Below are 25,724 nucleotides of genomic sequence, written 5' to 3' on the forward strand. Positions count from 1 at the left end.
AAATCTCTGCTTTTGTTGCTTCCTCCTTTTGTTACTTTGTTCTTTTGTTGCTTTGTTTTTTGTTGCTTTGTGCTTTTCATTTAATTCTGTGTTCAGTGTGCCAAGAACCCGGACAACTCACAGTCAAGACCTTCCATCTGGTAACATCTCCTTCGAGTTGTTTCGTCGTTGAACTTGAAGCTTGCCTCTAAGAACTTGCGTCTTCCTTCAGCATGGACACCCATGGCTGCCTGCAAATCGTTACACAGATTCGCATAAACTGCAGCAGGTTCACATAGTGGCAGCCGCCTCTCATGAACCACTGCTCACCCCCGCCACTTGTGTCATAGGAAGAGACAACATGTGACCCTTGTTCCTTGAAAGGGTGACCATGCACACACACATGCACACTCATTTACACACATGCTCACACTCATGCCCACTCACATTCATGTGCACACACTCATCCACTCATTTACACACCCTCACACCCATGCACACTCAGTTATGCACACATACTCATTTACACACATGTGCTCACACTCGTGCACACACTTTCATCTCATTTACACATGCTCACACTCGTGCCCACTCACACTCATGCACATGCTCACACACTCATTTGCACACACACATGCACACTTGCATGCTCACTCACACATGTTCACATTCATGCCCACTTGCACTCATTTATACATGCATGCTCACACTCATGCTCACACATTTTACACACACATGCTCACAATCATGCCACTCACACTCATGCACACACTCACACACTTATTTACAAACCCACACTTATGCACACTTGCACAGTCATTTACAAACTCACTCATGCATGCGTGCACATTTGCACACATGCATGCTGACACTCATGCCCACTCACACTTGTAGACACATGCACACTCACACAGTCATTTACACACTCATACCCACTCACACACACACTCACGTGCACATTTACAGGAACATGCTCACACACATGCCCTCATGGCCACTAACATTCATGCATGCACTCACACTCATTTATACACAAGCTTATACCCATGCCCACTCACATTCATGCCCATATGCACACACTCACACACTAATTTACACACACGCTCACACTCATGCCCACTCACACTTGTGCCACACATGCACACTCAAACATCCTCACACACACTCACATACATGCACACTCACACACATTCAGGCACCCTCACACATATACACTCACATTCACTAACACAGCATGCACACGCACAATCACAACCACATGCACACTTACACGCTCACTGCCCTGCACACTCTCACACACGCTCGCACCCACACACTAACACACGTGCACACTTACACTCTCACTCTCACAAACATGCACACTCACACGCTCACTCATCCCCGTGCTCACCCCACACACACACACACATAGGTTTGAGAAGTCGCCTCCCATGCTCACCCCCCCACACACACACACAGGTTTGAGAAGTCGCCTCCCATGCTCACCCCCCCGACACACACACACACACACACACACAGGTTTGAGAAGTCGCCTCCCATGCTCACCCCCCCGACACACACACACACACACACACACACACACACAGGTTTGAGAAGTCGCCTCCCATGCTCACCCCCCCCCACACACACACACACACACAAACACAGGTTTGAGAAGTCGCCTCCCATGCTCACCCCCCACACACACACAGGTTTGAGAAGTCGCCTCCCGTGCTCACCCCCCACACACACACACACAGGTTTGAGAAGTCGCCTCCCATGCTCACCCTTCCGACACACACACACACACACACAGGTTTGAGAAGTCGCCTCCCATGCTCACCCCCCCTGACACACACACACACACACACACACACACACACAGGTTTGAGAAGTCGCCTCCCATGCTCACCCCCCCCCCCACACACACAGGTTTGAGAAGTCGCCTCCCATGCTCACCCCCCCACACACACACACACAGGTTTGAGAAGTCGCCTCCCATGCTCACCCCCCCGACACACACACACACACACACACACACACACACACACACAGGTTTGAGAAGTCGCCTCCCATGCTCACCCCCCCCAACACACACACACACACACACACAGGTTTGAGAAGTCGCCTCCCATGCTCACCCCCCCCCCACACACACACAGGTTTGAGAAGTCGCCTCCCACGCTCAGCCCCCCGACACACACACACACACACACACACAGGTTTGAGAAGTCGCCTCCCATGCTCACCCCCCCCCACACACACACAGGTTTGAGAAGTCGCCTCCCATGCTCACCCCCCCGACACACACACACACACACACACACACACAGGTTTGAGAAGTCGCCTCCCATGCTCACCCCCCCACACACACACACACAGGTTTGAGAAGTCACCTCCCATGCTCACCCCCCCCCCACACACACACACACAGGTTTGAGAAGTCACCTCCCATGCTCACCCCCCCCGACACACACACACACACACACACACACACACACACACAGGTTTGAGAAGTCACCTCCCATGCTCACCCCCCCCACACACACACACACAGGTTTGAGAAGTCGCCTCCCATGCTCACCCCCCGACACACACACACACACACACACACAGGTTTGAGAAGTCGCCTCCCATGCTCACCCCCCCGACACACACACACACACACACACACACACACACACAGGTTTGAGAAGTCGCCTCTACCTCCTTGCTTCTCCTCCATGTGTGCTGCCTTCTCCCAACATTTCCTCGTGGAGCCGGGCCTCAGCCACTGGCCCATGTTTCTGCACCTGGAGGAAGCAATAACCTGGTTGGATGGAAAGAAGGTAATTTTGATCAGGGGAGACATTCTTCCTTCTGTACAACATCCCACTATTTGGGTTGCAACTTACTTGCCCTTCCCAAGATTGGCCTCTGTTGTGAGAATAACACTGCACAGGCAGCGTGATCTGGGAAAGAAGAAATTCCCTATTGTGTGAGTGCCCAGCTCTCTGGGCCACTACTGAGATTCTGGGGTCTTTGGACCATTCTATGATCCACCCATCCATCCACTAATTGCGCTCCCATTATGTGCAAGGAAATGCTAGAGTTTTGGGTCCCCCAAAGAGGAGAAGAATTAGAGGTGCAATAGTCAGCATCAGCTAAGCTCTGCTTCAGTGACCAAAAAAAAACTGCCTTCGGTGGTGTAAAAGCATAAAGCTTCTGCCTGACGCATGCTGCACGGCCACCACATGCCAGCAGGGAGGCTCTGCCCACGGCAGGAGGACTTATGAACCCTGCTGGCTGCTGTGCCTGAAGGAAGGGGTGTCCCACGGAGTCTCACGTGGACAATTCGTTGCTTTGACATGGATATTGTGGTGTCATTTCCACTCAACACTCATTGGTCAGAGCCTGTCGCTGGCCCCACCCAACCACAAGGAGCCAGGACATGCAGTCTTTTCCTTGTGCCCAGAAGGGTGAGAACCAAACGTATCTGACGAGCATCACTGCTGACAGCATGTGGAGAGGCGGGACCACGACCACAGCTTCCCCACTGGGCCTTCCAAGGTACGCACCTGGCTCAGACTGGGAGCCCAGAGCTGGGAGCATCTTTCTACACCTATAGTCTCATCCTGAGACCCTTGCCAGAAAATGGGACCTGATCCTGCTCCCTCTGTCTATCCACAGGCCTGTGGGGACCACATGGGGGTTCTTGTTGGTGATCTACACACAATGGGCCACTCACTTGTGACGGAGAGGTTGGCAATGCTCCTCACTTGCTCCCATGAGATAAGACGCCCCTGAGGGCCACAAGCGACTGCTTCCCCCTGGGCCAAGTAGTTGGTATTAAATGACTGGGATGTCCACTGACCACTGTCTGCATAGCCAGGACAGTGACCATGGAATAATCTTGAGGTCAGCATCTCAACTGCAATGAGAGAGTGAACTGAAACCTGGAAATCGCTTTTTAAACGTTTTACTTTTATTACTTTTTTTTTTTTTTTTTTTGAAACAGAGCCTTGCTCTGTCACCCAGGCTGGAGTGCAGTGGCACAATCTCAGCTCACTGCAACCTCCGCCTCCTGGGGTCAAGCGATTCTCCTGCCTCAGCCTCCCAAGTAGCTAGGACTACAGGCATGTGCCACCACACCCACCTAATTTTTGTATTTTTAGTAGAATACAAGAATCCTCTTTCACCATGTTGGCCAGGTTAGTCTCAAACTCCTGACCTCAGGTGATCCACCTGTCTCGGCCTGCCAAAGTGCTGGGATGACAGGCATGAGACATCGTGCCCGCCCACTTTTACATTTTTTCAAATCATACATTCTTGGTTCATGCTCCTCTAAAACACTAGGGAGAAATGTGTCCCTTGCTGCTCCACCAAAGTGGGAGCCTTGTGACTGCACCTCCCCGCTCCTCTCTGTCCTCCTCCTCGCCATTATTTTTGCTTCTCCACCAAAGCAGTAGCCTTGTGACTGCACCTCCCCCCTCCTCTCTGTCCTCCTCCTCACCATTATTTTGGTGGATGCCCTGGTGCCTGGGTTTGTGTATGGTTCTCTCCATGGGAACGGCACAGGAGTCGCTGAACTCCTTGTCTCTCAGACACATAGCTTCCCCTTGGCTGGGCAGTGGCCTTGGCCAGTCCCATGCAGGATTGGGTGTGACAAGTCTGGGCCTTCACCAAGAATTCCCTTGGGTTCTAATGATAATGTCTTCTAATGATAATACTCAGTTATTTTCCAGAAATGTTGCCAGACACTCAGATTCCTCACTTACCTTCTACCCAGTGGTGGAAAGAATCGTGATCCAGGCAGATGTGGGTTCCTTCTCCACAGCTCACTGGCCGCGTCTTGGCTGAATGGTTGAACACTGTGGAGACCAAGGTCTCTCATCTGCACAGTGGCCTTACAGCAAGTAGCTCCTGGGCTGTGGGGTGAGGGGCAGCAGCCGGTCAGCACGAGCAGAATTCAATTTGTCTTCCCCGAGCTCTGACCACGTTTCCCCCTAGAGGAGCCCCGGAGGCTGTGAGAGCTTGGAGTCCTCCAGAATCCTCTTTAGTTCCTTTCCCCAGGAGCAAAGGCCACTCCTTCCTGCCCAGAGTCAGGAACCTCGCTGGGATTGGGGGAAGAAGCTCTGGTTTGTTTTACTCCAGCATCCTTCTGGTCTGCAAGGAATTGGATTATAATTTTGAAACCATTTTTTGGCACTGAACAGGAATACAAACCAGGGTATTGTAAACATGCAGCATTCAGAAAACTGGGAGAAAATGGTTATTGTCACGTGTCATTTAGAAATATCGGATGCTGGGCCAGGCATGGTGACTCAGGCATGGTGACTCAGGCATGGTGACTCATACCTGTAATCCCAGCACTTTGGGAGGCCAAAGCAGGTGGATCGCTTGAGCCCAAGAGTTCAAGACCAGCCTGGCCAACCTGGCAAAACCCCAGCCCTACCCAAGAAAAAGTACAAAAATAATTAACTGGGTGTGGTAGTGGGTGCCTGTATTCCTAGCTCTCAGGAGGCTGAGGTGAGAGGATTGATTGAGCCTGGGAGGTTGAGGCTGCAGTGAGCCATGATTATACCACTGCACTGCAGTCTGGGTGACAGACGAGACCCTGTCTTAGAAAAGAAAAAACATACCAGAAGCTGTTCCTTTGACGTCAAGAACATAGTAAAGATGCCTGATATCACTGTCACAAACAGTATTTAATATAGGTCCCCCACCCAGGCCACAGTGTTTCTCTGGAAATGAAGAGGAATGTGGTGAGCAGGAAGGAAAGGACGGGGTGGAGTCAAGAATGACTTTCACTTTAATCTACAAATGCACAGTTGATATTTGCAATGATCTTGAATCCATGTATGGGGAAAAACAGCAAAAACAACGTCTTTGCTCTAGGGGATGGTGTGTGGCTGGGAGATTAAGGAAAGGGTCTATGTGAGAAGAGGGGCAGGGCAGGAGGAAATGGGGTTTGAAGGATCAGGCAGGATTTACCCATCACCCCTTTTTAGTAGTTATTTGAGGCATCACTTACACTCAGTAAAATAACAAATCTTACGAGCACAGATGGATGGGACTTCACATATGTACAGGCCTTGTGACCACTCCCAAGTCGAGGCACAGACATCACCACCCCCAGGAAGCCCCTCACGCCCTTTCCAGTCCACACCCAGAGGTCACTGCTCCTGTGATCGGTTTCCACACAGTCTTGCCTGCTCAGAAACCTAAGTGACATGAACTGGATATAAATGGAATTCTGTGACGTGTAGTATTTCATGTCTCCCATTTTTTTTTTCTCAACATAATTTCTTAAGATTTCTCCCTAAAGCTGTCGTTCTCAGGAGTGATCGTAGAATAACATTGCATTGTATGAAGATTCTGCTATTTGTTCTACATTTGCCTGGGTTGTTTCTGGGTTTCACTATTTTGAACAAAGCTATTGTGTCATTCTTGTGCAATTGCTTTTTGTAGACATATTTATGTATTTTTCTTATGTTCCCAGAAATGGATTTTCTGGGTCATGGGGTTGTTCTATGTGTAATCTTCTTAGAAGCCATCCAAGAGGGTGTCTTAGGGGTGCACCATTGCACACTCCTCCCTCAGAACCCATCAAAGAAGGTGTCTTGGAGATGCACCATTGCACAATTCTCCACAGAACCCATCCAAGAGGGTGTCTTAGGGGTCCAACATTGCACACTCCTCCCCAGAAGCCATCCAAGAGGGTGTCCTAGGGGTGCACCATTGCACACTCCTCCCAGCTACACACAGGAGTTGCAAGGGCCCCACTTGGTCTTCAGCAGGAGGTCAGCTGTTCCAATTCCAGCCATTCTTGTGGGCATGTACTGGAGTCTGGCTATGGTTTAATTTGTACTTCCCTGATGCCTGTCGATGCTGCACAACTGTCCCTGTGCTTATGAGACATGTGAGAATCCTCTTTTGTGAATTGGCTAATCTAAGTTTGTTTTTTTTTTTTTACCAATTTTAGTCATCACCTTAAAGCATCTAATTAATAGGGTCTCAGGTCACACACTCATGATTCTAAAATCTGGACAGAGCAGAGTGTAGAGAACACTTTCTCTGTTCTGTGAGTTTATCTTTGCTTAAAGCTGTGTCTGTTTAAGTCTGCGTAGCTCCTCCCCTCTCCCAAACCCGGTTTCCTCTTGTGTGAAATAGTGCAGGCCATGACTGAGTGCTGCTCTCCTGCAGCATCTGGGCAGGTGTGGCTCCCCTGGCTGGGCCTTGGAAGCCTCTAGAGGCTCTGGGTTGATTCCTTTGCCTGTCAGTCAGTTTGCTGAAGGGCAGGATTGGAGGTGGGAGGGGCACTCGGCCTCCAATTGCAGAAGGAAGGTGCCCAACCTCCCTGAGATGCCATGAGGCTGAATCAGGAGAGTCTGCGAGTCCTTCAAGAGGTGGCCACGGTGCAGAGAGTTGAATTCCAGGAAAAATCCCATTTCCTTCCCTGGCTCAGCCAGAGAGCAGCCAGAGGGCAGGGGCCTGAGATCTCTTGGTGTGTGCAGTGCTCAGCCTTTTGTGCAGTCAGGGATTCCGTGGCCCCCTCACCCTTCACAGGGGAGGAGCAGACATTTGACTGCAGATGTGAGTAAAGGGTTGCTGGGTTGGAGGTGATGGAGCTGCTGTCCCCACTGAGAGATGTATCCCATCCATGGCCCTGTGGCCAGGTTCATTGTGGGGTGATCCCCTGCCCCCATGGTGCCTGTGCACTAAACACATAAACTTCTCTGCCCAGGATGCCACAAAGCCCATACCCTCATTTTGGAACTCAGCGTCTTCTCATCCCTGTCCTGGGACTCAAATTCATTGCTCACAGAAGTTCAAGGCAGAGAGAGATATGGGTGAGGATAATGGCGGTTTAAGCTCCCATCTCTGAACACATTTGACATTGTGATGAGGCAGGTTCAGCAATACACTGGAAGTGATTGATATCAACAGGAGAAATTCCCGTCTTCCAAGCCAGCTCTGCACTCTTATCCCAGGTACCACATCAGCAGCAGGAAAACAAAGAGAGGCACAGGCAGCCCGGTGCCACATTCTGGGGGTGAATCCAATGCAGGAAATGTTGCCACAATTAGCTGAGAAACCATACAGGTCTGTCCCTGGGGGTCAACCGGGGGCTCTGCAGAGAGGACCCTGAGCAACAATTAGTTATGGGACAGAAGGGACCCTCCCATGGCCCCTAAGCAGATACCTCTCATGGTGAAGGAAAACAGGGAATTGGAGCCCCTAAAGCTTTGCTACTCTGGGACCAGCAGCATCAGCATCACCAGGAGCTTCTCAGAACTGCAGACTCTCAGGCCGTCCCTCCATATCTGCCCCACCTGTGGATTAGAGCCCCGCGTGGGATCTGGACCCACGGATATCCAGAGTGAGGACAATCTTCCCCAGCTCTCCTTGTGGCCTTGTGTGACCAAGTGACCCATTTCTGACCAATGCACTAAGATAAGAGGCCATGGGAGCCACTTCCTGGTCATTTCCTGACAGAGGTGAGCCCTCCCCTTCTCCTCCTCTCCTCCACTTCCTCAGCTGTGACATAGGAATGATGATGATGGTGATGATGGTGATGATGATAGTGATGATGGTGATGAGGATAATGATGGTGTGGTGATAATTATGTTGATGATGGTGATGAGTGTTATGATTATGATGATGATGGTGTTGGTGGTGGTGATGATGGTGATAACGATGATGGTGATGATCATGGTGGTGATAATGATGATTATGATGGTGATGATTGTCATGACGATGATAATGATGATGGTGGTGATTATTATGATTATGATAGTAATGATGGTGGTGATGATGATGGTGATGATGGTGGTTGTTATAATGATTATGGTGGTGATGGCGGTGATTATAGTGATAATGATGTTGATGATGATGGTGATTGTTATGATTATGATGATAATGGTGATGGTGGTGGTGATGATGGTGATGATGGTGGTGATGGTGGTGATGATGGTGATGGTGGTGGTGATAATGATGATTATGATGGTGGTGATGGTGATGATGATAATGATGATGATGATGATGATGGTGATGGTAATGATGGTGATGTTGGTATCTCAGAGAGAGAAGAGGATGTGGTGAGATCAGGACAAGGTTCAGAGCACAGACAATCCCACCACAAATGCTGTATGAAATATACTTATTATTGCTATAATCATCTCAAATTATTAGGTATGTGGAGACATTCCCCTCCCAGGGGCTCCCTCTTTATAAACAGAAGCTGAGCTCCCCTATAGAAAACTTCCCTTCTGGTCTTCCCCTCAGCAGCATGCCCTCCATAGAGCATGTAAACATCCCCCAGACAAGGAGGAGACACAGGTGGGTCTCCTGACCCTGTACCAAGGGGGTCACTGTGCCTGGCATCCTGGAAAGAGTCATTAATGTAAGGAAACTTGTGTCCCTGAAATAGGCCATGATCAATGGCATTTGAGTTGCGCTTGGCTAAGGGATGGGAGAACAGACATCAGATGGCAGGTGCTGAACCATTTTACTAATGAAGCTTCTGCCTTGCCCACATCATGAGAAGTTTTCCAGCGGCCTTGGAGCTGCCGCTTTTTTTGTTTGTTTGTTTTTTATAGAGATGAGGGGGAGGTCTCACTATGCTGCCCAGGCTGGTCTTGAACTCCTGGCCTCAAATGATCCTCCTGCCTTGGCCTCCTAAAGTGCTTAGATGACAGGTATGAGCTGTTGTGCCTGGCCCAGGGCTACTGCTTTAAGGGAAGTGCAGCTGGTCTCCCCAGGCTGCTGTCTGCACGTCTTAGTACATTAGTGTGGAGGGGGCAGGCAAAAATGTCACAGACCTGCTGAATTCACTGTTTGGCTGATTATTAGTGAGGTGGGACATCTTTTCTTTTGTTTAACTGTTTTTCGATGTTCCTTTTCTGTGAATTACCTGCTCATGATATCTGCTCATTTTTCTATCACTCTTTCTGTTTGTTATTCACTTATGGAAGTCACTTAGATGTTGCATATAACAAACTGTTGACTATTAAGCATAAGGCAAACATCGCTCCTCAATCTCACCTATGTCTTTTCATTTGCGTATGGTGGTGGTGTTTACAGGAAGAGGTCTACAGTTCATCACAAGGCTCTAGAGGGAATCAGCATATGCCAACCTGAGGTACGCCGTTTTGGCATCAGAATTCTTTTGAGCAGAAAGCACTAGAGTTCCTAAAATTCTTTATCTGCCTAAAACCAGAGCCTCCCCAAACAACTCCATTGTCCTAAGTCTCTCCCCAGGAGCAACTGTAATCTCTTCTTGGAGGTGAGAAGCGCCCCCGCCACATCCCGGCAGACATTGTCACAAAGGACCATGTCTCCCATCTGCCCTCCTGAGGGCCCATTTATCTTTCTTTTTTTTCTTCTTCTTCTTTTTATTTTATTTTTTTATTATACTTTAAGTTCTAGGGTACATGTGCACAACGTGCAGGTTTGTTACATATGTATACTTGTGCCATGTTGGTGTGCTGCACCCATCAACTTGTCAGCACCCATCAACTCGTCATTTACATCAGGTATAACTCCCAGTGCCGTCCCTCCCTACTCCACCCTCCCCATAATAGGCCCTGGTGTGTGATGTTCCCCTTCCAGAGTCCAAGTGATCTCATTGTTCAGTTCCCACCTATGAGTGAGAACATGCGGTGTTTGGTTTTCTGTTCTTGCAATAGTTTGCTAAGAATGATGGTTTCCAGCTGCATCCATGTCCCTATAAAGGAAATGAACTCATCCTTTTTTATGGCTGCATAGTATTCTATGGTGTATATGTGCCTTATTTTCTTAATCCAGTCTGTCACTGATGGACATTTGGGTTGATTTCAAGTCTTTGCTATTGTGAATAGTGCTGCAATAAACATACGTGTGCATGCGTCTTTATAGTAGCATGATTTATAATCCTTTGGGCATATACCCAGTAATGGGATGACTGGGTCATATGGTATTTCTAGTTCTAGATCCTTGAGGAATCGCCATACTGTTTTCCACAATGGTTGAACCAGTTTACAATCCCACCAACAGTGTAAAAGTGTTCCTATTTCTCCACATCCTCTCCAGCACCTATTGTTTCCTGACTTTTTAATGATTGCCATTCTAACTGGTGTGAGATGGTATCTCATTGCAGTTTTGATTTGCATTTCTCTGATGGCCAGTGATGATGAGCATTTTTTCGTGTGTCTGTTGGCTGTATGAATGTCTTCTTTTGAGAAAAGTCTGTTCATATCCTTTGCCCATTTTTTGATGGGGTTGTTTGTGTTTTTCTTGTAAATTTATTTGAGTCCTTTGTAGGTTTTGGATATCAGCCCTTTGTCAGATGAGTAGATTGCAAAAATTTTCTCCCATTCTGTAGGTTGCCTGTTCACTCTGATGGTAGTTTCTTTTGCTGTGCAGAAGCTCTTTAATTTAATTAGATCGCATTTATCAATTTTGGCTTTTGTTGCCGTTGCTTTTGGTGTTTTAGACATGAAGCCTTGCCCATGCCTATGTCCTGAATAGTATTACCTAGGTTTTCTTCTAGGGTTTTTATGGTATTAGGTCTAACATTTAAGTCTCTAATCCATCTTGAATTAATTTTCGTATAAGGAGTAAGGAAAGGATCCAGTTTCAGCTTTCTACTTATGGCTAGCCAATTTTCCCAGCACCATTTATTAAATAGGGAATCCTTTCCCCATTTCTTGTTTTTCTCAGGTTTGTCAAAGATCAGATGGCTGTAGATGTGTGGTATTATTTCTGAGGGCTCTGTTCTGTTCCATTGGTCTATATCTCTGTTTTGATACCAGTACCATGCTGTTTTGGTTACTGTAGCCTTGTAGTATAGTTTGAAGTCAGGTAGCGTGATGCCTCCAGCTTTGTTCTTTTGATTTAGGATTGTCTTGGCAATGTAGGCTCTTTTTTGGTTCCATATGAACTTTAAAGCAGTTTGGATAGGAAGAATCAATATTGTGAAAATGGCCATTTATCTTTCAACAAAGTCCTTTACGTTTCTGTAAGTGCGCCTCTGCCCTCCCCACCCCCATTAGGACGAGGTGTGAGCTCCAGAATCTCACTGCTCCTCTGGTATTTGTTTATTTCTGGGACACTCTCATGCATGTGAAGTTTAAAATGTCCAACTGCATGCTTTTTTGCTGTTTTTGTTTTTGTTTTCTGTTTTTATTGAGACAGAGTTTCACTCTTGTCACCCAGGCTGGAGTGCAGTGGTCATGACGATGATGATGATGATAATGGTAACGATGATGGTGATGATTATTATCATCACAGGACACTCGGCTCACTGCAACCTCCACCTCCTGGGTTCAAGTGATTCTGCTGCCTCAGCCTCCCAAGTAGCTGGGATTACAAGCATGTGTCACCATGCCTGGCTAACTTTGTATTTTTTTTCAGTAGAGACAGGGTTTCTCCATGTTGGTCAGGCTGGTCTCGAACTCCCGACCTCAGGGCATCCGCCTCCAAAGTGCTGGGATTACAGGCGTGAGACACTGCGCCTGGCCACTTTCTTCCTGTTAATGACTTTCACCAGTTAGGCCCCCACCCACTGAAGGTGAGACAGTAGAGGAGAAGTTTTTCTTCCCCTACAGTTCTTTGAAATTAGTTTTCTCACCTAAACCTCCACTCTGCTCTCCCAGCAACCAGTGAAGGTTTCTCCATTAAATTTAGTTCAAGACTTTGTAAAAGCAAAAACCCGGGAGGAGAAGAAAGTCTGAGCAAAACCATCTTCCTAGCAGTTTCTGTTTTAATAAATTTCCCCAGGAGATGGGTTTCAGTTAGAGGCCCTTTTAACCAAGTCGATCTTTGCCCAGAGGGTGGGGGGAGATCCGTCCTTGCCAGGTTCTTTGAGGCTCTTCCCAGTGTGAATTAAAGGGTTGGGGCTAGAGCTTGGGAAAATCTCCTGGAGAATCCACGGAGCTGGAGCTGCTGCCAAGGTCTGAGGTGCGGCCTCTGGAGGGGAGCCCTGCAGACCACAGCTGCCCTGGGCTGGGCCTCCCGCTCGGGGCTGTCCTCCCTGCTGACCCACCGCGGTCAGACTCCAGTCTGGGTGGAGCAGCCACAAGACCTATGTCGGTCTCAAAGGCTCCTCTCCTGTGCTCCTGGGGAATAAGGCGGGAGCGGACCCTGCTCTTTTCCTGCCTGGGCCACCTTCTTTACCAGGTGAATGCATCTCTTTAAAGCCTGGGATGGAGGCTGGAGGCTGGGGGATGGGAATGGAGAGGGGACTCCAGGAATCCCTGGGAAGGAGGAGGAGGAGAAGGCCCCGGCCTTCGGAGCCCAGTGAGGCCCCATCCCCTGTGAAGGCTGCACTCACCCTGAAGTGTGCCTGTGCCCCAGAGATTTGTTTCCACGTCGGGATCTCATCTGGCCAAATTCAGGAGCCTCCAGGTGAACCAGGGAACGGGAACCTGTCATGGAGGGGATTCCCCATCCCGGTTAAATATTTCCCACCCCCACGTCCTGAGCTGGAACTGGGGCCTCCTGTCTACGTGGTGGGTGTTCTCATGAGGGGAACCCTCCTCCACTTCCTGCCAATCATACACTTTTTAAAAACAAATCCACAAATTAAAACATTTTGACAAGCCAAAGAGTTGTGCATGTAATGCCCAATGAATGAGAAAAGAAATGTGAAAAATTCAGCCTTATTTCACTCTGTGTCACAAAAATGAATGTGTTGCTCAGGCTCATAAATTTTAGAAGGGAGTTTTTGCTAAAAAACAAAAATTGCAACCTTCAGAAATGTTGTCTACTCCCACAGCTCTGAAACAAAAACACGCCCTCCTCCAAGCAGGAGAGAGCCCAGCTCTGCTCCCGGGCACACCCAGGGCCTTCACCCCAAATAGTGGATCCTGTGGGACCCTTAGCACTGGGGCCCTGGGGCCCTGGGTGCTGGGCCTGCATGGATTTCTCAGGCTTGCTGGAATTCCGTGCTTTGGAGCAAACTCCTTCATGCGGGGGAAGCCAAAGGAGAAGGCCCAGGGAGAATGGGGTCTAGAGAAATGACAGGTGCCCTGTCCTGGGGGAGTCAGGAAGGGGTCCTACAGACCCTGGTGTGGCGCTTCCCCCATGCACAGTCCGAGCCCCCCACGGCTTCTGCAGGGCCCACCTCAGTTCCGGGTCCAGGCTGAGCCAGCGCTCTCTGTTTCCTCAACTGTGAAATGGGTTGCTCAACCCACTTGCAGGGTTGTTGAAGCTCAGGCCATATCCTCGGGGACAGTCAGTTCTGGAAGCCACAGGCTGTTGTCTGCAAATGTGCTCCTCAGATCGCCTTCCCACCCACAGCCCCTCAGCCCACCGTGGTACCAAGTGGCCAAAGTCTAAGGCCATACCACCCTGAACACCTATGATCTCGTCTGATTTCCGAAGCTAAGCAGGGTCGGACCTGGTTAGAACTTCGATGGGAGACCAAATGGCGAAGGCGCTGGGCTTTCTTCCTCAAACCCCACGACCGCAGCGCGATCCACAGGGACACTGTTGGAGGCCACGTGGCTCACAGGCCTGTCCCGGACCCAGCACTTTGGCGAAGGCAGTGGGGATCCCGGTTGGCCGCCCAGGGCCACAGACCCTCCCAGAGCCAGACGCGGAAGGGGAGGGAGCTCTCCCAGGAGCCTCACGCGGGACACTGAGCACAGCCCTCCCCGCACACGCGGTTATGGATAAACGGAGACTTGACACATTCGTGGATTCTGTTTTCCCGGGAGGGTCGCTGGGACCGGTGTGAATTCTCCCGTCTCACCCCACAAATCCTACTAACAGGCATCCGCGAGCTTTCTCGTCTCCACTTTGGACAAGTAAATTGTGTTTTCTCTTTAAAATGACAAATAGCGCGAGCTTCTGGCGCCCGTGTCAGACTGGAACAGACGCTGTCCCACGGGGGAGAGACGCTGGCGGTTGAGAATTCTCTGGAACCCCCAGCGGCGCTGACATCCCAGCGCGGAGCCCGCCCCGCGCCTCCCTCCCCGGCTTCGGTCCCGCTCGGCCCTGCCCGCCCGGGCTGCGCTCCTGGCGAGTCTGCGGCCCCCACGCGGCCCTGGGACCCAGCGCGGGTCTTCTGCGGACGCCTCCAGCCAGCGCCGGGTCCCCGCCCGGAGGACGCTAGTTCGTGTCCTGGAGCAGGAGAAGCAGGTGGAGACAGAGACGCTTCCTGCCCTCCCCGCCCGCCGCCCCACAGCAGCCACCGAGCCTCGGCCTGCGGCTCCCGAATGCACAAAGTCCACGCTCCTGCCCGGGACCCTGAGTCAGGGCCTGTCCCGCCCGCCGCCCCCTCTACGGCCCTGACCCCTCCTGGGCACACCCGGCCCGTCCCCGGAGGCGCCTCGGGCTCTGCCCTGCGGTTCCCCATCCCGCGCGGCTTCCTGCCCTCCGCGGGGGCCGCTCTTCACCCTGCAGGCCCCGCGGCTGGAGAGGCCCTCGCTGGCGCCCCCCAGATGCCCACGAGGCGCTGCCCGGTTCTTCCCTTCCCACCCTCCACGCCTCTGGCTTCGTCTCATCCCTTCTTTAACGGATACACTTATTTCAGGGGAGCTCCAGGAGGGCAGGGATTTTCTTTCGCTTTTGGATCTGCAGAGCCCAGGACAGCACCTGGCACCTAGTAGGTGCCGCAAGAAACGCCTGTTAAAGGAAGGAAGGAACGAACCAACGAGCATTGCAGAAGGACTAAATGAAAGATCAATTCATCCCATGTCATGATAACAGGCACCCTGTTTCCTCCCGGCCCGAGATTGGAGAGTTTGTTTTCATCCTCCTGTTGTCTGACACAGCACAGAGCAATCCTGAGACACAAAGCAGTGAGCCTTTCAAAATTTTTAATAAACATGGAGTCTTGCTATTCTGGCCAGGCTGGTCTTGAACTCCTAGCCTCAAGCGATCCTCCCTCCTTGGCCTCTCAAAATGTTGGGATCATAGGCATGAACCACTGTAACCAGCCTCAAGGCAGGCTTTGTAAGACAAGATTCCGCCTGTCAACTGTAACCACGGAAACCATTCCTTAGTTCATTGTCACCACCATTCCTAACTCTGATGTGAAAATCCCTGCTTTCCTCAACATAACCCAGTTAGGGTCGCACTCATCACAAAGCACACTAATATGTAAAACAAACTGACGGAACTGAAGGGAGAAATACACGTAAATGCAGCAGAAGGCTCAATACCCCATTTCCACTAATGGATAGATCAGCCAGACAGAAGAACAGGGAAGGAGAAGACCTGAGCAACAGTGTAGACCAATTGGGTCTGACAGACTCACACAGAACGGAGAAGACCTGAGCAACAGTGTAGACCAACTGGGCCTGACAGACACACACAGAACACTCTCCAGCAGCAGAACACACATTCTTCGTAAGCACACAGGGAACATTCTCCAGGAAAGATCATATGTTAGGCCACAAAATAAATCATAATACATTGAAGAAGGCTGAAATTATGCTGAGTATCTTTTCCAACAATGGGATGAAACTAGAAGTCAACAACAAAAGGAAAATTGGAAAATCCTACAAATATGTGGAAAACAAACAGCACACTCTTAAATAATCAATGAGTAAAAGAAGAAACACAAGGGAACTAGAAAATACCTTGAGGCAAATGAAAATAAAAACACAACATACCAAAGTTATACATTAGGTACAAATATACAGTACTAAGCAAAAGCAGTACTAAGAGGGGTGCTTACCATGGTGAATGCCAACCTTAAAAAGAGAAAAAAATACCTCAAATCAACAACCTAACTTTACACCTCACAGAACTAGACAAAGAACAAATTGAATCCAAAGTTAACACAAAAAAGAGATAATAGAGATTAATGCCAAAATAAAATAGAGAATAGAAAAACAATAGAAAAAAATCAATAAGACTACTAGCTGTTTTTTGAAAAGATCAATAAAGTCAAAAACCCTTTATTACACTAAAAAAAAAGAAAAAATATTCAAATAACAAAAGTCAAGAATAAAAGAGGAGACATTACAACTGATGCCACAGAAATAAAAAGGATCATAAGAAACTAGCATGAGCAATTATATGCCAACAAATTGGATAACCTGGAAAAAAAATAAATTTCCAGAAACATCCAACCTACCAAGACAGAACCATGAAGAAATAAAAAATCTGAACCAACCTGTAACTAGTAAGGAAATTGAATTAATAATCAAAAACATCCCAAAGAAGAAAAGCCCAGGACCAGATGACTTCATGGAGAATTCTACCAAACATTTAAAGAACCAACGCCAATCCTTCTCAAACCCTTCCAAAAATTGAAGAAGCGGGAACACTTCCAAACTCATTCTATGAGGCCAGTATTACCCTGATACAAAAATCAAAGATACTACAAAAAGAGAAAATTACAACACCAAATATCTGATGAATATTCATGCAAAAATCCTAAACAAAATGCTAACAAACAAAATTTAATAACAGATTAAAAGGATTACACACCGGCCAGGCATGGTGGCTCACGCCTGTAATCCCAGCACTTTGGGAGGCCGAGGCAGGCGGATCACAAGGTCAGGAGATCGAGACCATCCTGGCTAACACGGTGAAACCCCATCTCTACTAAAAATACAAAAATTTAGCCCGGCATGGTGGCGGGCGCCTGCAGTCCCAGCTACTCGGGAGGCTGAGGCAGGAGAATCGCTTGAACTCAGAAGGCAGAGGTTGCAGTGAGCTGGGATCACGGGGCCACTGTACTCCAGCCTGGATGACAGAGCGAGACTCCACCTCGAAAAAAAAGAATGAATAAACCAATTCAACAAAGTTGCAAGATATAAAATCAACATGCAAAACTCAGTGTCATCTCAATATACTAACAATGAACAATCTCCAAAGAAAATTAAGAAAACAATCCCATTACAACTCCATCAAAAGAAAAAAATTCTCAGGAACAAACTTAACCAGAGGCAAAATAGTTGTACCCTGAAAACTACAAAACACTGCTGAAAAAAAATTAAAGAAAACACAAATCAATGGAAAGATATGCTGTGTTCATGGATTGGAAGACTTAGCAGCATTAAAATGTCCATACTACCCAACGCGAGCCACAGATTCGATGCAATCCCTATAAACGTCCCAATGGGACCTCTTACAGAAATAGAAAAATTAGAAAGCATCCTAAAATTCATATGGAATCTTGAAGAACCCTGAATAGCTAAAACAATCTGGTGAAAGAAAACCAAAGATGTGTTACGAAGCTACAGTAATCAAAACAGTATGACATAGGCATAAAGACAGACATACAGACCAAGGGAACAGAATAGAGAACCCAGAAATAAGCCCTCACAGGTGTGGTCAAATGAACAGTGTGGTGTTCTTCAAAAAATCCCTATGATCCAGCAATCCCACTTCTGGTTATTTATCCAAAAGAACTGATCACAGGATCTCAGAGATATCTGCATACCCTCGTTCACTGCAACCTTGCTCACCATAACCAAGAGGTGGAAGCAGCCTAAATGTCCTTTGAAGAGTGAGTGGACAGAGAAAGTGTGGGATTATACACAGCAGAATCCTCTTCAGTCTTCAGAAGGAAGAAAAATCCTGCCGTGCACTACAACATGGATGAACCCTGAGGATATTATGCTAAGTCAATAAGCCAGTCACAAAAAGACGAACACAACATGATTCCACTCATGTGGGATTCCTAAAACAGTCAAACTCTTAGAGACAGAAAGAATGGCTATTGCCAGGGACAGTGGGGAGGGGGAAGAGGAGTCACTCAGTGGATAGAGTCCGTTTAGAGAAATCAAATCGTGTGCTAGCTTGTGCATTTGGTTAACACTGCTATATATACACTTAGAAAAAAGGTGAAGATGATACATTTTATGTTATGTGTCCTTTATTACAACTAAAAAATAAAAAAAGCAACCTCCAGAGAAGAAAGCCAGGCAGGAATGGGGGAGCCGAATCCCACAGCCTGGGAAGATGTCCTGGCCGAGAGGCCCTGCCCCAACCCTGAAATCTCAGCTCTGTGGGCCCTGGAATCCCCCACGACCACCTGAGCCCCTGGGGTGGGCTCCATTACTGTTACCCAAGGTCTTTAGGATGCACTCAGCCACTCAGACCCTACAAGGGAGCCCAGCCCGGACCTTCCGCTGGCAAACCCAGTTCACCTGCTGCCCCCAGCCCTGGCCTCACAGGACCCCAGGGGCCCCTCCTGTGTGGATCAAGAGACCAGCATCTGAGGCTGGTCATGTCATCAATCACTGCTGCAGAGACAGAAAGTGCTGACGAGGGCCACGTGCAAAGACAGAAGGAGCTGATGAGGGCCACGGGGGCCCCGCCTTCCCTTCTCATTAGAGGCCTAACGAGACTCACACCTTGAGATTTCATTTCAGTGAATTATCAGCTCTAATCTGAGGGAGTAATGGCCAAGACCACCCGCCCACAGTCAGAGAGACAGGACGGAAAGAACTCTGCACCAGTGCAGTCCCCAGAGCCGGGATGGTGTCAGAAATGGCGAGAACGGCAGTGGAAATCCTGCCCCGACTCTGCCTGGACCCACGGGTGCTGGGCGTGACGTGGAAAGTGGGGGACAGGAGGGTGAGCGTCCTAAACACCTTGTCCCTTCCCTTCTCAAAGCCTCCGAGGTTTCTCTACATATTCAGAACAAAACCTGGGTCTGAGCCTGGGACACAGAGGTATACACAGGCCATGCAAGTTCGGCTGCTCTGACATCCTGAATTGATGTCCCACGCCCTCCTCCAGCAGGTGCCCCTGCTGTGCCTGGAACACATCAAGTTCCCCTGACCTCAGGGCCTTTGCACCCCCATTCCCACTGCTGGGAAGGCCCTGTTCCGAGTGCTCACACAGCTCCCTCACTTCATCGGGCATCTGTCCAAATGTCACATCCACGTCCCTGCTCTGAGAGGTCACTTTACAGAGGGGCCACGGAGCGTGGAGGGCGGGCACCTGGCTCCTCGCCTCGGCCTCTACTCCTCACTGGCTTCAGGCCACGGCCCGGTCTGAGCTGTCAGCATCCCCGCACCACATGCCGGCCCTCAGATCCTGGGCCTCAGTGAGTCACAGATGCTGTCCTTGCTTTAGATGTAGGGGTCACTTGTGGGGAAAGACTGACTTTAATCATGAGGATCGTGTGGGGAGACGCTCACAGCGTGCAGCGTGTGGACACCAGGATGGAGGAGGAGGAGGGGCAGACCCAGGGCCCATCTCGGGTTCGCTCCTGTCGGGGGCTCCCAGGCCAGAGAGCGGGCAGTGGGTGCTGGGGCTGACCAGTCATGAAACACAGCTGTTGTCATAAATTAAATCCTGTAAACTTACAATGGAATAAATTGTGTGAAAACGAAGGGAATAAACTCTCACAGTGTCCCTGTGATGACTTACTACATTCCACCGTGGTCTCCGCCCTCAGGGTTCCCGGCGTCTGTGGTGTCTGCATGGTGGAAACGGTGGTGCTGGGCTGCACGCCTCTCCCAGCTCTGTTCAGAGACCTCCGGTGACAGCTTGAACCAGTCATGGTGAGAATACCTAAACAGTGGCACTCATCAAATGGTGCAAATGAGGGCCTAATTTATTCTTTTGCTGAGTTTCTAGATTTAAGAAAGTACAGAAGAAACATGTTAATTGTGCAGATTCAGATTAAACATGTGTTGTGTCAGTAGCCAACACACTGTGAGTGGCACAAAAAAATGAGAAAATGTTCTTCCAGTACTGGAAAACCACGAACCATTTCCTTTTTTTTTTTTTTTTTTTTGGAAGCAGAGTCTCACTCTGTTGCCCAGGCTCAAGTGTGCAGTGGTGCAATCTCGGCTCACTGTAGCCTCAACCTCCAGGGCTCAAGCAGTCGTCCCACCTCAGCCTCCTGAGTAGCTGGGAATACAGGCACACACCACCACATCCAGCTAAATTTTTAAAAAATCTTTTGTAGAGACAGATGGGATTTTCCAGGGGCCTCAAACTCCTGGAATCAAGCAATTCTCCCACTACAGCCTCCTGAAGTGCTGGGAATACTGGCGTGAGCCACGCACCCGGCCTGAAAGTTATTTTCTGATTAAGTCAAGAAGCTGCTCACTTCATTGATGACAAGTGGGACTCCAGCGTCAACTTCCGTCTGACCTGAGCCGACGCACGTGATGTCATCTCACTTAGGTCAGTGTAATGAAATTACAGCCCACACGCACGTCAGAACTGCACCCATTTGCCAGTCCTGCGAGTCTCTTGCTGAATCTGACAGTGAAAACATTTACTCATTGTCTATCTTTGCCAAATCTTGCTTGATTTGCAGCCACAGTGTGTCAGCCTGGGTTCCATCAGGAGAGAGAAATCCCACAGTGATTTGAACCAGGCAGGTTTTATTTAATGGTTTGTTCAATTTAACAGAGGACTGCAGAAAGGAGGAGTTGAGGATTAAGGAGTACAGAGAACTCCAAAGAACATGAGAAAGCTCATACAGGCGCCTGCACTGGAGAAGCCACCAGCCCAGCACGACCCTGCAAGGGAGCCCAGCCCAGACCTTCCAGTCCAGCCACTGGAGCTGGTTTAGGGACCGGAGAGCAGCACCTTTCCTCCTGCCAGGCCTCCTCGGCGCCCTCTGCTGACTGTGCTCAACACTGCACCAGCTGACACAGGAGAGATGCTGCCGGGCCCAGACGCATTTCCACCGAGCAGACAACGCAGGACAACTTTGGAACCCAGAGGCAATAAATCAATAGCCGGCACCCAGAAGTCAACTATGAATAGAACAGTTCAGTAAGAATCAGTGAGAACATCCTGCAACAACCGCTTGCAATTTGGAATTCACAATAAAGGGCGTGGTGTATTTCACTATTGAAAATCTGGGTGCTGCAGAGCCTCTGTGTCAGTAAAAATGAAAATCTGTGCACACGTGTGTGAGCATACACACATGCCAAGAGATCCCGTTGTTCCGCCTCTGCCAGCACACCACTGATTATGGGGGGAAGGTATCCACACATTTCTGCCATCTTCCTTCTCCCCTTTCCTCCAGCCCCTTCTTTTCTCCCCATGGTTTCTTTGCAGAAGGACAGGGCTGTGCCATTTGTCCTGTGAGTCCCCTGTCCAGATGGTGCTGATCACATCCCCAGGCATCCTTGGAGATGCTCCTCCCTTCCCTGCATTTCATGTAAGTTCCGGGGTTAGAACCAGCAGCTTGATTTGATGGCATTTAACTGTAGTTTGCTAGGAAGGTGAGTCATTCCTCAGGGACACACAGCACCCGGAACTCTCACTCCCAGGGTCAATGAAACAGTCTGGTTCTGTGTGAAGAGCCCGTTGTTGGTCCCCCATCCCCGGGCCGGGGCACGTCCCACAGAGGAGAGAGGAGGGGGCCTCCCCTGGGCTCAGACATCAGAGGAGAGAGGACGGGGCCTCCCCTGGGCTCAGACATCAGAGGAGAGAGGACGGGGCCTCCCCTGGGCTCAGACATCAGAGGAGAGAGGAGGGGGCCTCCCCTGGGCTCAGACATCAGAGGAGAGAGGACGGGGCCTCCCCTGGGCTCAGATGTCAGAATAGAGAGGATGGGGCCTCCCCTGGGCTCAGACATCAGAGGAGAGAGGACAGGGCCTCCCCTGGGCTCAGACATCAGAAGAGAGAGGACGGGGCCTCCCCTGGGCTCAGACGTCTTGGAGGGGCTCCCACCCCCAGCTGCCTCTGATCCCTTGCGGAGGGAGGGGTGAGTAGATGCGGAAAAACAGGGCCTGGGCTCTGTTTCCACTTTGAGTTCCTGACGAAGGGTCCCTGCATCCCCTATGCTCTAACTTAACTGGTGCCTCCTAACTTTCCCTCAGGGTGGCCCAAGTAAGTCAGCGGCCCAAGCACATTCTGTTTCCAGTGCTGAGTGGAGAGTCCTGCGAGGCGCTGATCAGTCCCTCAGCGAGGCAGGCGTGGGCTGGCTTTGCAGGGCGAGAGCTTTTCCCTCGCAGTCCACAGAGGCTGAGTCCACGGTGGCCATCCAGCCCCTTCCCCCTGCAGGGAGCCGGGGCCCCAGGCTGATTCCTGCTGACCCCTGACTTGGAGACTCCCAGCCTGTGGTCTCCATCTGATCCTTCTCGGGGAGAACCTGGAGCTCTGGTTTCCAGCTCAGGCACCTCGTCCTCACCCCACACGCATCCTTTCCCACAGCCATCCCACAGGGGATTTCGATGCCTCTCCTCTCTAATGCCACCGGCCTCAGTGGCCAGTTGTCCAACCCCATGGGTGCAGGGGACACTGGATCCAGCCATGTCAGGGGAGCTTCTCATCATCCCCCACTGCACTTTCTTTCCTGCAGCAGACTCGGGGTCTGCACGGCCCTGCAGAGGGGTTGAGTGTAGTCATGGATTTGGGAACCCTGAAGGGGGAATGTCATTGTCAAAGGGCTGGGAGACAGGCTGGGTGTGCAGGTGTGCAGGTGGCATGTGTGTGTCCAGGTGTGCAGGTGTGTGTACAGGTGTTCATATAGATGTGATGTGAGCATAGGTATGCAGGTGTGCGTGCGGGGGTGTGTGTGGGTATGTACATGCATGTGTGTGGAGTTGTGTGGATGTTAGTGTGCCTGTGTATCTGTGTATCCATGTGGGTGTGTGGATGTGTGCATGTAGTACACATGAATGTGCAGACATGTTTTCGTGTGCATATATGTGTATGTGTGTGCATGGATGTGTTTTTGGTTGTATGGATCTGAGTATGTGTATATGTGTGTACATGTGTTATGTGCCAGTGTGTATTTGAGCATGTGTGTACACACAAGTATATGGGATGTATGGATGTGAGTGTGCATGTGTGCATATATGTGTACATGTATGTGTTATGAGTACTTAAGCATGCATGTGCACACAGGTACATGGGGTGTGTGGATATGAGTGTATGTATATGTGCACATGTGTTATGTGCAGCTGTGTATTTGAGCATGTGTGTACACACAGGTATATGGGATGTATGGATGTGAGTGTGCATATGTATGTACATGTATGTGTTATGAGTATTTGACCATGCATGTGCACACGGGTACATGGGATGTAGAGATGTGTGCATATGTGTACACATGTGCTATGTGCAGGTGTGTATTTAAGCACACATGTGCACACATACATGGGGTGTGTGGGTATGAGTGTATGTACATGTGTGTACATGTGTTCTGTGCAGGTGTGTACTTGAGCATGTGTGCATAAGTGTGCACACGTGTCTGTGGGATGTGTGATTGTGAGTGCACATGTGTGTGCATGGCATGTGTGTGCTGTGCATCCGTGTGGGTGTGTAGCTGTGTGCAGGTGCGTGCAGATGTGTGTTTTAGTGTGTGCGTGTGTGCACACGTGCATTTTGTTTAAACTCAGGGGGAACCTGTGGTGAGAGGCGTCCCCACAGCAGGCTGCTCCCCACTGAGCTTACTCCGGACGCCCTAGACCTCTCGCTGGGGGAGGGGGGCTCAGGGCCTCGGGGGCAAAGGCCCAGGTCACATCAGGGTCACAGCACCAATGCCCAGGGCTGGGTGGACGTGGCTGCCAGTCCAGCTGAGCTGGTGGGAGCTGGGTCACTGGGGAGCAGCCCCCAGCCTTGACTCTGACAGCCGACTGTGGCCGGGTGCGCCTGGAGCTGCCAGGACTTCCGGTTCTCCAGGAGGAGGTGGAAATCCAGGTTTTACCTGGAACATCCCGACTTTGATCTACTGGCAACAGACTCAGAATTTCACAGGACGACATATGGACCACATGGAGCGTCCCAGGTTGGGTGGAGCCCCCGCCCCACTGGCTTTCTCAGGACTAATGGTGGCAGCAGCTCACAGCCCTGAGGCAGGAGCCATCCATGCTCAGGGTTTTAAGCGCTTTTTCTCATTTTGTGCTCCCTGGGAACTGCAATTTAGAGGTGATGGAAACCAACAGAATGGCTGACCTTGGGGGATTGGCCCAAGGTCACCCGGGCTCAGGAGCGGGGCCGGGATGGACTCTCCTGGACTCTGTGCTGCAGCTCCCCCAGCCCCTGCACTTCACTGGCTCCCTGCCTATTAAATCATAATGCTAATAATTAGTAGCGTAGTCATCATCGTTACCAGATGCCACTGCTTCCGGCTGGAAGGTCTGAGGCTGTGCAGGGAGGAGGGAGAGGCCCCTGTCTTCCTCCCTTCCCCACCCGCCTCCCCTGGAGAGCAGGGAACGGAACAAAGCGTCCCTGGGACCGGCTTGCACCTGCTCAGAAGCTGGGGATGAGCTTAAAGCTTTCCTTGAGGAGCTTGAACCCGAGCTTGTCCTGCCGCGGTCAGCATGGGGACCCTGCTGTCCACACCTCTGGGCACCCGTCCACGCAGGCATCTTTCTCTCTGTTCCAGGGGGGCCGACACCCCGGGCCTCTCCTCTGGGGTCTCTCGCCACCTGGAGGAGAGGTGGGCTCGCCGCGAGCTCCCATCAGCTGCTGCTTTTGCTGGGCTGCCTGTGCCTTCCCTTTGAGGTTACAATTCACATTCATGGTGTCTGTGCACATTCCTGGTTCCAACGTCTTCTGCAGAAACTCCTCACCCTGTAGTCTCCCTGCCTTGCTATGCTGTGTTAGTGATCACCCACAACGACGGTGACAGGTTGCATTAAAGTCATGAAGAGCAGAGCCCCTTGTGAGTGGTCCAGGATGCTCCACTTGGCCGGTGGATGGAGCAGCCACAGTGCAGGACTTCCGGGGACAGCTGTCTCTTCTCTCAAGGTCCTGGCTCAGTCTGGCTGCTGGATGCCCCATTTTCCCATGTGTGTCCCCGAGGGGCCTCTTCCAGGACTGTCCCAGATGAGAAGGCCTCCTGGGCCCCTCCTCCCTACTCCCCAGGGCAACTGTGAGCTCCGTGGAGCCCAGGACAGCCCCACAGGTTTCCC

The sequence above is a fragment of the Macaca mulatta genome, chromosome 11, assembly GCF_049350105.2.
Source record: "Macaca mulatta isolate MMU2019108-1 chromosome 11, T2T-MMU8v2.0, whole genome shotgun sequence".
NCBI lineage: Eukaryota > Metazoa > Chordata > Mammalia > Primates > Cercopithecidae > Macaca > Macaca mulatta.